Genomic DNA, 16703 nt, shown 5'->3' with positions numbered 1-16703 from the left:
TTTATCTATTTTTCTAGTTTTCAATGCGAATTTAAGTATAATTACTATAGTGAAATTATATTATTTTTTCATATGATATATAATTTATTAAAGTCGCGTCAAAACATAAAAAAGAAAGACTAAATTACATTGACACCCCCTGAATTTTAGTGAAGTTGTACAAATTATCCCACTTTTTTACACTTATACAAATCTCCCATAATTTTTATACTTTTAACACACTGATCACCATTGCATAAGAATAACAAAACATGATATATTGTGGAGACAAATCCAAATAATATATGAGTCAATATCTCTTTATTATTTTTGGTTTATTACACTATATTATAGGAGCGATTTAAACAATATTTCTTTAGAATTGTTGATGCATTTTGTAACAAAAAATAACAAAGATACATTGATTTGTATATTATTTGGACTTATTTACACAATATATCATGTTTTGTTTAACATAATTGCATTTATCATATTTTTTGTTTAAAATATTACACTTATTTCTTATGTAGGGAGAGGTGGTAAATGTAATGAAAGTATAAAAATTATAAAGATTTATACAGATGTAGAAAAAATGATGGATAATTTATATAATTTCACTAAAACTAATTTATTTAAAAAGAAATGGGAATGAGTGAATTATTTTTTGACACAGAAAGATCACCCCTTTATGCCTAAAATATCATGCTTTAAATACGAACTGAATCTTAAGTTCATTCATTCAATATATTTTTTTGGGATTTAATATGTATACTATGTAAATATTTTTTTACACTATTAATAAATATTTTGTTATTCATATGTTAATTATTATTGATTTTTAAATAAAAATAATATAAATTAATGTTGATAATATACTTATAGTGTAAAAAATTTGTACGGCCAATATGTAAATTTTAAACTCATTTTTTAGTAGGCATAAGAAATTATTGTACTATATAAGTTATAAAATAAAAAATATAATATCTATATAATGTGAGTGGGACGATTTATATGTCTTTGAAACACTAACAATGATTTATTCGCATTACCTTTTGAAAAAACAAAAATCAATATTTTGCACAAAAATGTATTTAACATATTGAGAATATTAAATTTAAAATTTTTAAAGTCAAAATTTTCTTTTTGGTATTTCCTTAAAACACTGATTAGTACATGTAATAATAACACGGTGACCCACTTTTTGAGCATCATGATATTATAAGAAGATGTATGACCCCCACTGACAACACACCATTGTACCCCTTCCAGGTGAGTATAATTATTAAATATAATGTTATTAAATTATATTTTGATATATAAAGTGACATAAAATAGTGGGATAATACATGTATTCCTTCCATTTATATAGTATTTATTTCATTACGTAAAATTACTTAACACATCCTCGAGTTTTTTCACAATAAATTTATATTTATATTTTACATTATTAAAAGATTAATCATTTTCTTAAATTCAACCTTGAGAAACGGGATAATAAGAAACTAAATTAGTACATTTACATTATAAAATAAATATTTTATATTAAGAGACAGTGAACTTAACTTCTAATGCATTCTTATTACTTTTTTAACTCTTTATTCTTGACCTTATTAAAAAAAATCATTCAATAATTATGTTTTTATAATCTATTGTTATAGTTATATACTGGAAATGATTTACTACTCCAATTTAATATTTAAGAAGAGATATTTTAGTTTTATAATAAAAACTTTAACATTTTATTAATCGCGGCACTTAATGGATTCCTTAAAACATACTAGGTATTTTATATATAGTTACTTTATATATAAGTCAATTAAAATTGCAAAAATAATAAATTTGAGTTATATAATTAGCGTGTCGACTGACACTCCATATCGTTCAACCATATTTTTATTTTTTATTTATATAAAATGTAATATATAAATTTAATAGAGAGTGCAAATTTAAAAGATAACGTGTGGGAGTTGATATGATATACATAAAACTTATGAGAATTTTTTATTTTGTGCATCTAATGCCATTTTATAGATGTTTTTTTTATGCTATTGTTTGTTTTTCTTGGGTTGAGAAAAAGAGAATATAAAAATAAGGGAATATATAGAAGATTAATTATATATTAATATAAAAATGAATGCAATGAAAATAATGTTTAGAAGTTTATAAAGTAGTTATTAATAATACAAAAATATATGTTTAAAATATAAAATTATATGATAATGGTGATTATTTATTGTTTTGCTTTTATTAATATTTTAGATATAGATATATGAATTTTGACCATATTTAAATGCAATTGAGTATAATAAAATTGCAAATTTCAATTTATAATACATTATTTATTCTTAACTCCTTAATTTTGGAGACCATAGTAATCAATAATGATATGTAACAAAACAATTATACATCCAATAGAAGCATAATTAAAATGGAATAAAACCGAACCATTATACATCCAATAGAAACATAATTAAATTTATCAATATTTGTATATTACCAAAGTTATGATTCAGCTTTTCTTTTTATTCAAAATGTTTGACTAAAGAATAACATTTGGTAATAAATTAATTTATTGTACATAAAATTTTGGAAAAACTTATAAACATGACCAAAAATAAAAATCTCGTAGAATCTTATGAAGTATAACTTTATAAACTCCATCCTTATTTGAAAAATAATTATGACCTACACATTCCTTTTTTTTATTGCGATTAGACAGTAGTCTGGTAGGAAAAAAATAATTAATAAATTTATGAATGTGTGTATTTGAGAGCATAAGAACGTGTAAATTTTCAATTTTAAATATATATAGAGTAAAAAATAAAATGTTTTTTTAACAAAAATATCACTAAATACATATTTAGATATATACACTAATGCTAAAATTTCATACCCATATTGAGAAATTAGCAGCCCTTTCGTTGTTGATTGGAAACAACTAAAAGTGAAAAATGAAAAGTGACATTCCTCCTCATTGCTTTATCTTTTCTTTTTTTCTCATTTTCTTTTGGCACTTCTTAAAAAGTGACTTTTCCTCCATTCCATATATTCTCTATTGTTGCATTCCATATATTCTTTAATCTCTAATGTTGGAGTAACGTGAACTAACAGCTATGGTTCTTTGTTCCTTCGTGTTTCCGTGAGATAGTGGAATCGGATACAGCAGCAATAAACAATTGCCTAGTTACCAAAATCCAACTACTAGTTCATAATTAATTTTTACTTGCTGCTTTTGATAAAGTGAGACAGTGAATACAAAAGTGAATTGTTATTTTTTTTTGTACATTTTAAACAAAAGGATACTAATAATAAGTTGGTATAATAATGTAAGTTTCTGCTAAATTCTATAACGACTAAAATGTCAATGATTCAATTTATGTGAATAACTCTTGTTGAGAGGAATAATCATACACCATGAAATGAATTAGTTCTTTATCAAGATATTATGAAATTAATTGGGTAGTACTAAAAAACAAAGGATGTTTCTATTAGAAATCATAAGATTTTATTTAATTCATATATTTAATTTTTTAATACAAAAATAACTCTTATATTGTTAGGCTTTTTGTTAAGAGTGTTCTCATCCCTCATCAAAGCTAACTCCTTTCCAAATTCAGAATGCCTTAAAATGACTTTTGTCTCTATAGATAACTATGTTTGATACAAAATAAAAATTGAATATCATATTTAATAAAGTCAAGTATCTAATAAGTAGTTTATGCTTTGTTGGTCGCATTTTTTAGATTTCTAGACGTGCTACTCAAAACTCTTAAATAAAATATTCAAATATGATATTTATTTGATGTTACTTAATGTAACTAAAATTATTGTATACTCTTAAAAAGTTAAAACAAATATACTATTTATAATAGTTAAAATATTGAAATAGCACAAACTCCCGTCAATGACAAATGCAAAAAGCACTTTTTCCTACGTGCACTTTCCATTATTCTTTGAAGGAAAAACAAAACCGAAAATAGAAGGCTTGAAAATGAAACAAAATGGATGCTAAGGATATCATGTAAACAATTCCAAGTTGAATTCGGTGAATTAAGGCAATGGATTCAAACTCACTCACAAGCAAAATACAAAAAATCATGGGCATCTTTGATGGAATGACTCCAACAATAATGGGTTTGTTAGGTTTGGTATATATTTTGTTAACCTACAATCTAAGCTTTCATCATATATTTAGTGGTTTTGACCTTCCAACCTTATTACACATAACCCACTAATTGCATTGGATAACCATAAATATATAAATAGTATAATAATATAATTAATATTAGTCACTTGTTGACGGCCTAATGCATTAGATCAACATGCTTAATAAAGAATCAAAATACAGCTCATCTTCCTAATTGGTATTTCACCAACCAGCACAATATTTTATTATTATTTTTAAATTGTAAGTATAAGATATAATAACTTCGGTTACTTGAGTGGCTGGCATAGTAATTTTCACCCAATGAACTTAGTAATTTTAAGATTATGTTGATTTCCTTGTAAACACTTGTGTCTTGACTCAGGAGTCAAGACTTTTAATGAATGATTGACATACTAGATTGTGGGATTATTAATGCAATGGAACAGTCCTAATCACAATAAAAATCAGAGTTAAAAGTTAAATAAAATTCTTTCAATTTATGTGATGCTATTCTTTAATAAATAGTTCATAAGATCCTACCTCTAAACTATAAGAACTTTAAAGCGAATAATGAGATGGCTAAAAAATAATACAATTATTTCTATTTTTATTAGACAATAATATTACAATTGAGTACTTGATACATTTTATCCTTGGAAAATTAGCTTGAATTATTTTTGCTTCAAACGATAAACCCAGTAATTTCGACCAGAATCATGTCATGTTAATTTTTTATACGTTTATTCAAACCTCAGAGTCTCATATTGTGCATGTCATGAGAAGATTGCTGTGAGATAGTGAAATACATAAATCCACAACTTGGGTTTATTTAATTTGTGGTGTAATCCACAACCTTGTTGCTTAGGCCTAAAGTTAAGTATTCAATGCACTTTGGGCCCAAAAAACAGCAAAACATTTACATAATCGAGGTGTTTAGTTCCATAGGATATGCATTTTGCAAATAAGAAAAGGACGTTATACTTTTGTCACCATAAAATGCTTGAGTCGTTAGGCCTTTTGGAAAGTTGAAATGCATGCTCCACATTTGAAACTGAAAAATAAAATTGTCTCTCTCTACTGTTTAAAAAGTTAGGCCAAGAAATCAAGTACTAGTATTGCTCTTAGATATTTGTACTCAACAATCGATGTCAACAACTAAACCAAAAACATCACCAACTAGTTCCTTTTAACTTTTGAGCAATGATATTTGTACATAAGAATATTTGCATTACTTTCATCTTTTAGTTGTTTAGATAAATAAAGAGGGTGAAATTATATTTCATATTTTATTTCTTAAAAATAAATAATATAAATATTTTAGTGTACATTAACCTTCATAATTAAACTAGACAGTTGCTTTTCCAACACTAACTCAGCCCAATTATACTGGGCATGTGAAGTGTGTGTCTTTATCCTGAGGAGGTTGACGTTATGGACGTGGTTAGGTCATAGGTGGCAAAGGCACGGTAATGGCATGCTATTATAGAGGGGAAACTATGTCACTTCATTTAAAGTTATTTGATACCACATGCTTATGTGTAATATTTATACAATGTAAGTGTTTATAGATATTCAAAACTCAATATATCATCTATTATTTATTTGTATTATTTTTTGAATAATTGGTGATAATTAAATATAAATAATAGATAATGCAATAATAATATATAGAACTTATACATTATCAATACTTACATTTTCCTGTATATTTATGTATTATTTTATTATAATTAAAATATAAATAAGTAGACTTTAATAATATATTAATACTATTCTATTTATTATAAACACACTTCTGGGATCATTTTTAATCCTATCATCTTTTGGGTACATATCCTATCATTTGGTTATACCTAATATTAAAAATTATATATTATTATAACATGTTCTGATGAATTGGTCTCTTCTCGGATATTATCAGGTCATAATTGAGTGAAGTTAGAGATTAGGTAAATTATCCTATCTGACTATCTAAATAGAATTAAACATAATTAAACATGTCTTGCGAACACTCATACCATAAACAACAAATATAAACCCACAATTATATTAGATAAACCATTTGATTGTAGAAAATGTAACAAGCTAGTCTTAACATGTGTCCTCTCTATACCTATGAATTTGTCTGAGTATATTATCTTTGAAACTTAAATATTTTATGTAATATTTACTCCGTAAACTATTGAGGTCATGAGTCCCTACTATTAAACTACTAAAGTTATAAGTATAAGTATAATAACACTAGATCGAGTCGTCATAGACTCCCTATGGAGAAATAAGTACATAAGATATTTAAGTTTAAATGGTGACAACTCGGTAAACTCATGTCCCAAAATGACCACATTTTAAGGCATGTTACAGAAAAGTCTTTTACTTTTTGTGTGGTTTCGTAGTTGAAAAATAAGTGGGGGAAATAATATTCAAATTTAAGTAGTATGATTAAATAAAGGGCAAATGGAGAATAGACAATGGAGGAGGGTGATGATTATGCCATGATACTTTTTATTTCCATGCCATGATACTTTTTATTTCCATGCCATGATACTTTCTATTTCCACTCAATCCTATGATTATTATCTTCTTCAATATATATATATTATGTTGTACAACTTTAGCTGTAAAAATTTAAGAATGAAACTCATTTTATTCTCTTAAATTTTTTATTTATATCAACTAGATCTCCAAAAAATTAATAATCTTCAAATGGTCTCTCAAAAATATCAAATGTATGTCAAATTAGATATTTTTAACATTGTTTATAAATAATTGTTGAGACACTTTAAGCTCATTCATTATATTTTAGTAATAATTTAGATTTTTAATTTTTTATATATCAAATCCATATATGTACAAAAAATTTATGAGACATAGTGTATAATTACTGAACATTTAAACAAAGGGAATCGTGGGACAAGTAAGATCCCTCTATCTGGGACAAGTCCAACGCCATGTCACGTTGGCCCAGTCAAAATTTATGGAGCTGGCCGGGAATGAAGATTGGCCAGGATTGTGTATACTGTGTATACATAATAATTGGTTTGTCCCTAATACTTATAGCATAATTGTTGGTTGCACTCTCACAATAATGACATCAAGATATGTTCGACCTCATAAGTTGAGCCAAATCTATTCACCCAAAGGTTGTTGTGTATTACTTAAATAAAACGATAAATCATTTGAAGCTTATACATACTAATCAATAACCATAGTTTCCTTGTAGATTCTAAATGATACCTTAAAATTTAGTTAGGCAACCCATACTTGATATAAATTATTTATAGATAATTTGTGATGTACCTTTTGAATTTGGTTGATTTAGGGGAGAGGTTGGGGAATAAATTGCGTAACAGAACTCATTGCCCATGTGCTATGCTGTTATAAGAAAACAAATTATGACCCTACACATACAGTGGTTGGATAATTGATACAAAATTCTGTGTTTTAAAATTTTGGAATTCTAAATTCTTTGAGATAAACTTTTCTTTAATCACACCATACACAAACATATATAATTAAATATTCACATTTCCCATTCATAGCTTATGGGGGTGTTTAAAATGTAACTATCTTTCACTAGGGACTTATGTTTTAGTTTGACAATGTCAATCATATTTGAGCCGATAAGATTATTACTAGGGGTAGAATTATCCTTAGGCGTGTTCCATTTACTTTATGGTATGTTGGGTAAACTAAAAATTGTAAATAGTTCAAATAGTAGGTGAGGATTAGAAAATTTGTTTAAGTGATTTACTGATTTGATAAATGTCGTAATAAATTCTTATTTTATTAACCACAATTTACACTTACTTTGGATGTAAGTTGTGACTGCTCATTTAACTTCATGGGCCTCTCTGCATCTCAACGAATGGGAACTATATGGCTACACCTTACACTGTTGGAGGCCACGAAAAATTCACGACACTCTTATCAGTTAATAAAATTTTCTAGCTTTCATTTGTTATTTAACCCAATTTTGGCCATTATTATTTGTTATCTATGAGTTTGCTATTTTGTGAAGAAATAGGAGAATTGTGATTTGCCTCTTGGAGACGTATTTTAGCTTCTTCAGTAAGAGCCTGTCATCATATTCAAATTGATAATTGATGTGAACATGTCAAGGATGCGAAGTCTATTTAAGAGGGGTGAAAAGCGTATCATTGTGGGAATCTGACTATAGGCACTCACCAATAAAGGGGGTGACATATTTATTACCTATATAACAAAAAAAACTCATTCATTACATGTGTCAATCTCTCAGGTTTTTATGACATGTGTCAACCTTTCATCAAAACTAAATGTCCCCTATGACATGTCTCTCAATCAAAATTTTCCCTCAAAACATGTCAATATTTTTGTTCATTGTACAATTTAATTCTAATGATTAATGAGCTCATTTATTTTTTATTCTATAAAGAAATTACATCTCACAATAAAGGGGATTGAATATCTTTTTACATGTGAATTACTTCTCCACCATTATCACTTCATATCTCCATATTCTTCTCCCCCTTTCATTTCATATTTCTCTCTTCTTCTCTCACATGTCTACAATCCAATATTTCATTCTCCAATCTTCATTTCGTTAAACTTAAAACAATTTAAATTCATTTATATTCTACTATATAAGTAATAAATTTATGGAATATTAATATTTAATTCCATTTATATTATGTTTTGTTTGAATTTATGGATGAGTCACAAAAATATAATATAAATTTGCATAATTATAGCTAATAAATTTGTGGAATGTTAATTGAGTAATAATTACTCATTAATGTCTTTGAATGTATTAATTGAATAATACCAATTGGTAGTTACACTTTAGAAACTGAAATTATTAGGCATGATTGTCTTTTATGTATTTTGCTATATTATCTAAAAACTAAATAATTGTCCTCCACAATTATTTTTTTTATTTGATTTTTTATTGTGTTTTTTGATTGAATTTCTCTTTAATATGATGTAATAATGAAAATATTAAAGAAATTTCATTTGATTATGATAATTAATTGATTTGATTTATATTTTGATTAAATTATTTATGATTCGTTAATTTTAAGCAATGCTCGTTATAGATATAAATTTTCATAATTGTAAATAATAAATTTGCGAAATATATTTATATTCAATTCCATTTATATTCAATTTTGTTTGAATTTATGGATCAATTACAAAAATTGAATTTATGGATCAATTTAAATTGTAATTTGTGATGATTCATTCAACTCCATGCAAGCGTGATTAATTGAGCATATTACATGATTAGTTTAACATTGAAAATTTAATGCATATTTATAATTATACTAATAAAGAAATAATTAAATAATAATATCATAAAGAAACATAAAAGTTCAACATTTTTCAGTCACTTACAAAAATGATATTATACACAATTAATCTATTGTTAGTTACATTTTAGAAGCTAAAATTATTAGGCATGATTGTTTTTTAATATCTTTTATTTCGTTATCTAAAAATTAAATAATTGTTCTCAAAATTAGTTTTGTGATTTGATTTTTGATTGCGTTTTTGGATTAATTTCTATTTAATAATGTGACAATCAAAATATTAAAACAATTTGATTTAATTGTGATAATTAATTTGTTTGATTTATATTTTGATTAAATTATTTATAATTCCCTAATTTTAAGCAATGTTTATTATTGATATAAATTTGCCGTAAATAATAAATTTTCGGAATATTAATATTTAATTCAATTTATATTCAATTTGGTATTTGAATTTATGGATCATTTATAAAAATGAAATATAAATTTGCAGTATTATATTTAATGTATTTATGGAATACTAATCGAGTAATATCTACTCATTAATGTTTTACATCATTTCCAATAATTTGTTTATATTTGGATTCATTAATCTATAATTTATTCTGATTTATTGAATTGCATAACGTGTATGATTAATTGTGCATATTACACAAGTATTTAACATTAGAAACTTAATACACAATTATAATTATATTGATAAATAAATAATTATATTTTTAATGTCATAAATAAATATCAAAACTCAAATTTTATGGATCAATTATAAAAATGACATTATACACAATTAATCAATTAAGTTAAACGATCAAATATAATAAGATGATGATACAACAAATNACAAATTAACTCTATAATGTATGTGATTTGTTTAAAAATAAAAGGAATATGATTACCTATGCAATATTAAAATATAATGTTACTATAACAATATTAAAATAATAATATGAATCATAACATATTGTTTGTAGTTATTTTAGAGTCAAATAATAATATTTATTTTTATACTAATCTTATTTTAGAACCAAATAATAATGAAATTATAAATTTATTGATGATCTTTTTTATTAATAGGATACTACTAACTATATCATGTTATGTATGTATAAAAAACAATGTTAGAAAAGTCGAGCAAGATGTTAAACCAGAAGAGGTCACATATTAAGTTTATCCGATTTAAACAGTTAAACCGTATGGTCTGACTGTATGATTTTATATATAATTAATATTTTTTAACAATATGAATGCACTGGTAACATATATGGTTTTAACCATGCGAATGCATGAGCAACATATATATTCTTAATCATAAATGCACATGTAATATGTGTTTTTAATCATGCGGCAAAAAAATACCGTCCCGTGTAAATGTACAAGTAACTTGCTAGTTCTATCATAAAAAGTATACTACTATATGTGCCGATGTTTGTGATTGATCAAAAAAATATTTAATTATTAAATTTTAATTTAAATAATTTTTTTTAACCAATTAAAATAAGTGGTATACTGAGTAACACACGGTACAAGACAGTAGATATGCTCCCCCAACGATATCTCACTAGCAACTGACTTTTGGTTACAGGAACTAAATCAATTAGGGCCTGACATACTTTTGTCAGAACCAAGAAAACCAATAACGAACCTAAACCATATTTTGCTTGGTTCAATTCTATTTTTACATGAATGCTTATTAAACCAACCCTTGTGCAGCACTACAAATACAATCAACTGACCCACTTGCTTTTTTGTGTGAAAAACTGTAATTTCCATCAACCCACGAAAGGCCCGTAGAACCAAAGACGTACCTTTTCATTGCACTAATTATGATGTCCAACTCCACTTTATGACCACAAACAAACTTCATTTTTAACTCATGTAACTAAATGTAAATTTGACTATTTGAGTACTGGGTGGATGATAGCATCATTTCACAGCCTATAAATTCTCAACAGACAACAGAAATTTCAGTGAAAATGTTTCACTTTTAAATTAAAGTTTCAGCTGTCTAGTGTAGTAACATATTCAACAGGACTTCATATCGACCATGTAGATGCCGTTTGAGATATTCTATAAGGATAGTCTCTTTAGTTATGTTTTTTTACTCGTCTTGTTAGTTTCTTTATAGTATATACCAAATAAAATGAATACAGGTGGGATTAATAGCAACTTGCATCCTTTAAACATGTAATCCTCATTCAAATGTATATACAGGTTTTGTTCAGGTTATTGAACTTTTCACTTGTTGGTGCACATTCTTGGACAAAAAAACACCAAATACAGATTAAGATCGCACACCCATATATTATATACTCCTCTGGGATATCTATAGCATGCTACCTTATTAATACTTAAACATTGATTGCACACACATAACCCTTTCAAACATGGTGCATGGCTCTTAGAAGTCTCTTATATGTGTTGGCAACGGCGGTGGAGAAGGTTCCGATTTTGCGCCGGCATAATAACTTGGATAGCATGCCTTACAGAGCTCATTATACCTATGGATGTCAAAGCTAAATGTGTTCATGAGGCGCTCTTGTTTGCCCTTGAATCTGCGATAGAAATAGCCTTGGAAGGTGGGTTCTGTGGAAGTTCTCATGAAGAAAAGGTATGCAAGTACAAAATATATAGAGGTAACAAAGAAACATATGGGCTCCATAACATCCCAACTTAGTTCCCAGAAAGTGAGCCTCATGAATCCAATGGTCTGAACCATTAAAAAGCCCAGCCCACAATAAAGCTCGGCCCGGACCTGGGCTTTTGCCTTGTCATCAATCATCTCCTTTTGCTTTTCCATTTGTTCTAGTTCGTTTCTTCTTGGGTCATTTGGACTGGCTATTGATTGATATATTAAGCTTTCAATTGTTTTTGTTACCTGTAAATCAGAATAGAATCATTAGAACTTTTGAAGTTATAATTAGGAAATTGGGAAAGCTTAACATTAATTTGCTATATCACAAAAATAATATTAAAAGTTAGGACTGGGTGGGTTTCATGTAGGAGATTTGGGCAATCTATTCTAGACCCACTCTTACACAGTTGTGCCATGGTCACAAAATGAAGATAAATTAGTTTTAAATCAATTCCAAACCAAATGGAAATAGAAGTAGTGGCTTCATCACCTCACGTTTTTGGCCTCAGATTATAGTTTTCAAATCTTATACCAAATAATTTCTCGACCAGACTATGACATGTGACATCGGACCTTATATTAACATCAACTAATTAAAATAACAAAATCAATCAAATCCCTCTTATTGTACTTCATAAATTGATGGGTCCCGTTATTTTATTATTCTTTTGGACCATTCGTTGAAACTTAGAGCTTAAAATCACATTCCGGAAGGCACGCATGAAATATGGTCACAAGAACACAAGGCCATAAAATCAACACCTCATTCACGTTTTCGATGGAATGGATCTTTAATTCTAATGACAAGAGTTTCAATACAAACATCAAAATCATCTTAAAAAATTGCGAGATTTTGTAATATTATTTGTCCTACGTCAATCTCTTTCTTGAAATACACTGTATTAACTTTCACATGCGATCATTTTCCTGTTTTAAAGGAAAAGAAAGAGCACCTAGCTAGCAAAGTAGAAGACAGTGAATGAAATGCAAATGCTGAAAATCAGGACACACGTCAAAGTTGCTATAATATAAGTGCCACCAAGTGATCATTGATCATCTTCTGACGCCTCATATTATTTCACTTAACCCTCCCCAGCTAAGCCTACCTCTGCTAAGAAAATGTCCAAAATGTTTTTGATCGTAGAAACAAACGGTGCAAAATTTGTTGTTTATTTGAAAAGGTTTTTTTACCATGCGTGAATTTGTTCATAACCACTCTTTTTTTTATTATTCAACGGAAGAGAAATATACATGTGAGTGGAGCACGCTATGAGACAACCGTTGTCTCTGTTCGAAACAAGATGTGCGATCCCACAACGTGTTCTACTTGAACAAAAAATTGTATTAAACATTTTTCAAGGCAGTTAACTTAGAATTCCACTTTGTTACTTACTAATCAGTTATTTATTGGTTTTTGCTTTTGAAATTTATTTAGTGATAGAATAGGACTGTATATAACAGAGGATGTTAATAAACATCTATATTCTTGAAGGAAGAGAAAATAAAATCCCTTTCTTTAAAATGTATGTTTTAATATACCAATTAATGTTATACTTAATTTTTTTGATGTTAATATTCTTGTTTTTTTTTTGGTGCTAAATTCTTGTTTGTATGTCCTAAATAATACTGGACAATTGTTATTATAACACATACTATATTTTCCTAAAAATTAGTATATAATAATTCACATATGATATTTTCTAGGCACATGTAGCATTAATATTGCTCAAATAGGGGACTTCGGATTTTTATATCCTAAGTCCTAAAAACCTATGAAATATTTAAGGACCGAGATTTCTTTTCCTTGGCATATATGTTTAGAAGGATCATTATAACACGAGGTTAGTTTTTCATGTTTGATGCAATATATTACCTGTAATTTGATTTTTCGACTTTGTGTATAATAAAAAAAATGCAACCGTGAAAAGATTGAGTTAGGACTCCATTAATGAATAGAGAAATGCTTAAAAAACAAAAGAAAATACATTAATCTAGGCTGTGTGTGATAGAGAGGCACATTAGTGTATAACAATAAAATCATTCTAATATATCTCGAGAAACTAATTTTAATAAATAATATAAAAATGTTGATTTCTAATTTTTTTTTTAAGTTATGTATGATTTTATAATGGGATTGTAGACATAATTGGGAGCACCGATCTACATTCCAATAACACTAAACAATGCTTTTCAGTACTTCTACATTTTTCTATTTTTATATCTACAATTCTCACGTATGTATTTTTATATAACAAGGTCATATAAAAGAGAAATACAAACATAAAAACATAAAACATATTTAAAAATATCAAAGATGTGAGACATTTATGAATGTTAGAATTAAAAATGTTGAAGATATAAATATGAATATATTTGAATAATTAAAAAAGGGAGAAACGAGGATGTCATAGTAACCAGCAACTGTATAGAGGAAAGAGTCGAATACCTGCTGTGGCCGGAGAATCACAACGTTCCCCAAAACGATGACGTTTCCACACTCATCCAACATCTTCGCAAACTCAGCACCTTGATCACTATTATTCTGACAAGCTTCAACACACACGCGCAAAAACTCACTGTAAGAAATCGAAGTTTCTGGAATATCCCTCAGCTTCGCTTTCACCTTCTCCACCTGTGTCGCCCTAATAATCTTCCTCACATCTTCCACAGATATTCCATTTCCCGGCGCCGGAAAAAGATTTAGTTTATCGCCGGCAACGATGTTATTCATGCCTTTTAGCTTCTCCCGGAGCTTCTCTCCGACAGGGATGGAGAGAAACAGCGCAGAGTTGTACACGGATCGCCGGAGGAGAAAACGACGGAAAAAACTACCGTCGCTAGATTCCGGTGAAGTAAGGTACTCGCGGTGGTGGAAGCTGGTTTTTGAAACGGTTTTGGATTGGAGAGACGGAGACGATAAAGTTTTGTTTTCTAATATTGCGGACGACACCGTCGTTTGAGAACAGTCGAAACGACGCTTTGTGAAGAGTTTTCGAAGGGCCATTTCTGAGTGTATTTTTTTTATAGAAGAAATGGGTCCAGGAAGAGAGGACTAAGAACGAAGGCTCTTGAGATTTGAAGGAAGGCATGGCAAGGATATATATATACGCCCAAGTCCCAACGTTTGAGGAACTTGTGCACAGAAAATGACTCGTGTGGACATGGACTACAATTAATGGTAACAACTAACAAGTACCATAGAGTGATTTTAAATTATTTTTAACAACAAAAGTGAATTTTTTATTGTATATAAAGGATAAAATATTTTATCATATTATTTTTTTTTTGTAATATTTGCATTTCTGTTAATGAATAGGATCATTACTCAACTAATGCAAGTTTAATTACATCATCACATATTTCATTTTTTAAGGTGGGTTATTGTATATCATATTTTACACTTTTATTAGTAAGATATAATTATGGATGACAATGAGTTTGGTTGAGTCCGGGTAGTGTATTATTCAGACCTGCTCTGTTGCTTCATTTTTGGATTCAGACCTGTCCTAGACCCATGCTAATACTCGTTTGGTTTGCTACCCATGAATTTTTGGGTACCTAGTGGATCTGCAAGTTCCCACAAATTAAAAAACATTAAAAATAATTTCTAGTAATTTTTTTAATTGTGTATTTGTTTAATATAATCTTATATGTTATTTAAGTAATCAAATATAGAAAAATTATAAAACATATTTTAAAGTTTAAACACATTTTAAATTAAGTATTTCAACATTATGAAGTAAAATTTATTTAATAAGAATTGTTTAATCAACATAATATTATATTATGCATATCAATTAACAGCATAACATCACATTGCTACTTAACAATGTAACATCATTGTTTAACAACATATCAATTATATTTACATATTAATAATATAATATTATGGATTAATAACATATATATAGAGATTCACATATTCCACATCTTAACCATCAATTTTAGGAAAATATGATGATATAGATCTATTAACTAATTTAAACCATTAGATTTCTGTACGATTGATTGCTAAGATCTGGAGTAAGTTGTTTAAACTTATTATTAGAGTAAGTGAATCATCTCCCATATATATAGGAAGGAATAGTGGGTATTAAAATTAGGGGTGTAAAATTTCGGTTCGGTTCGGTTTTTGGTGTATTTTAGTGACTGGACCGATCAAAAATATATGGTTCGGTTCTACTCAATTAACCGTAAATTTAACTATAAGAACCGAACCGAACCGCTCTTGAATGGTTCGGTTCGGTTCCACGGTTTTTCCCTTTACTTTTTTATAAAAAATCTTGCATCAATTGAAAATTCAAAATGTATTACAAGAGATATTATTTATCCATAAATAGATAAACATTACTACTATTATTATAAAAAATTATGCATCATATATAACAACACAATTCATGATTAGTTATATATATCAATTAATAAAATATATAATAGTTACATTTATAACCTTACATCTCATAATTAGTAACACATGTAACAATACAATATATAATATATGTTAGTTTCAAACTCAATATCACATAAGTTACAAAATATGTTCCAAATCATAAGACACTATGAAACAATTTTGTAACAAATAACATATATAATATTAACTTGATAACAATTTAGTAACATATATAACACTACAATTCACACAAAAATTGATAATTTA

The 16703-nt window shown here is 27.5% G+C and overlaps 1 pseudogene; it reads right to left on the bottom strand.

Moving 5' to 3' along the window:
- On the bottom strand, positions 11694-15126 carry LOC109357779 (annotated as a pseudogene).

The sequence above is a fragment of the Lupinus angustifolius genome, chromosome LG10, assembly GCF_001865875.1.
Source record: "Lupinus angustifolius cultivar Tanjil chromosome LG10, LupAngTanjil_v1.0, whole genome shotgun sequence".
NCBI lineage: Eukaryota > Viridiplantae > Streptophyta > Magnoliopsida > Fabales > Fabaceae > Lupinus > Lupinus angustifolius.
The sequence above is the reverse complement of the archived record's forward strand: the minus strand, read 5'-3'. Positions and strand labels throughout refer to the sequence as shown.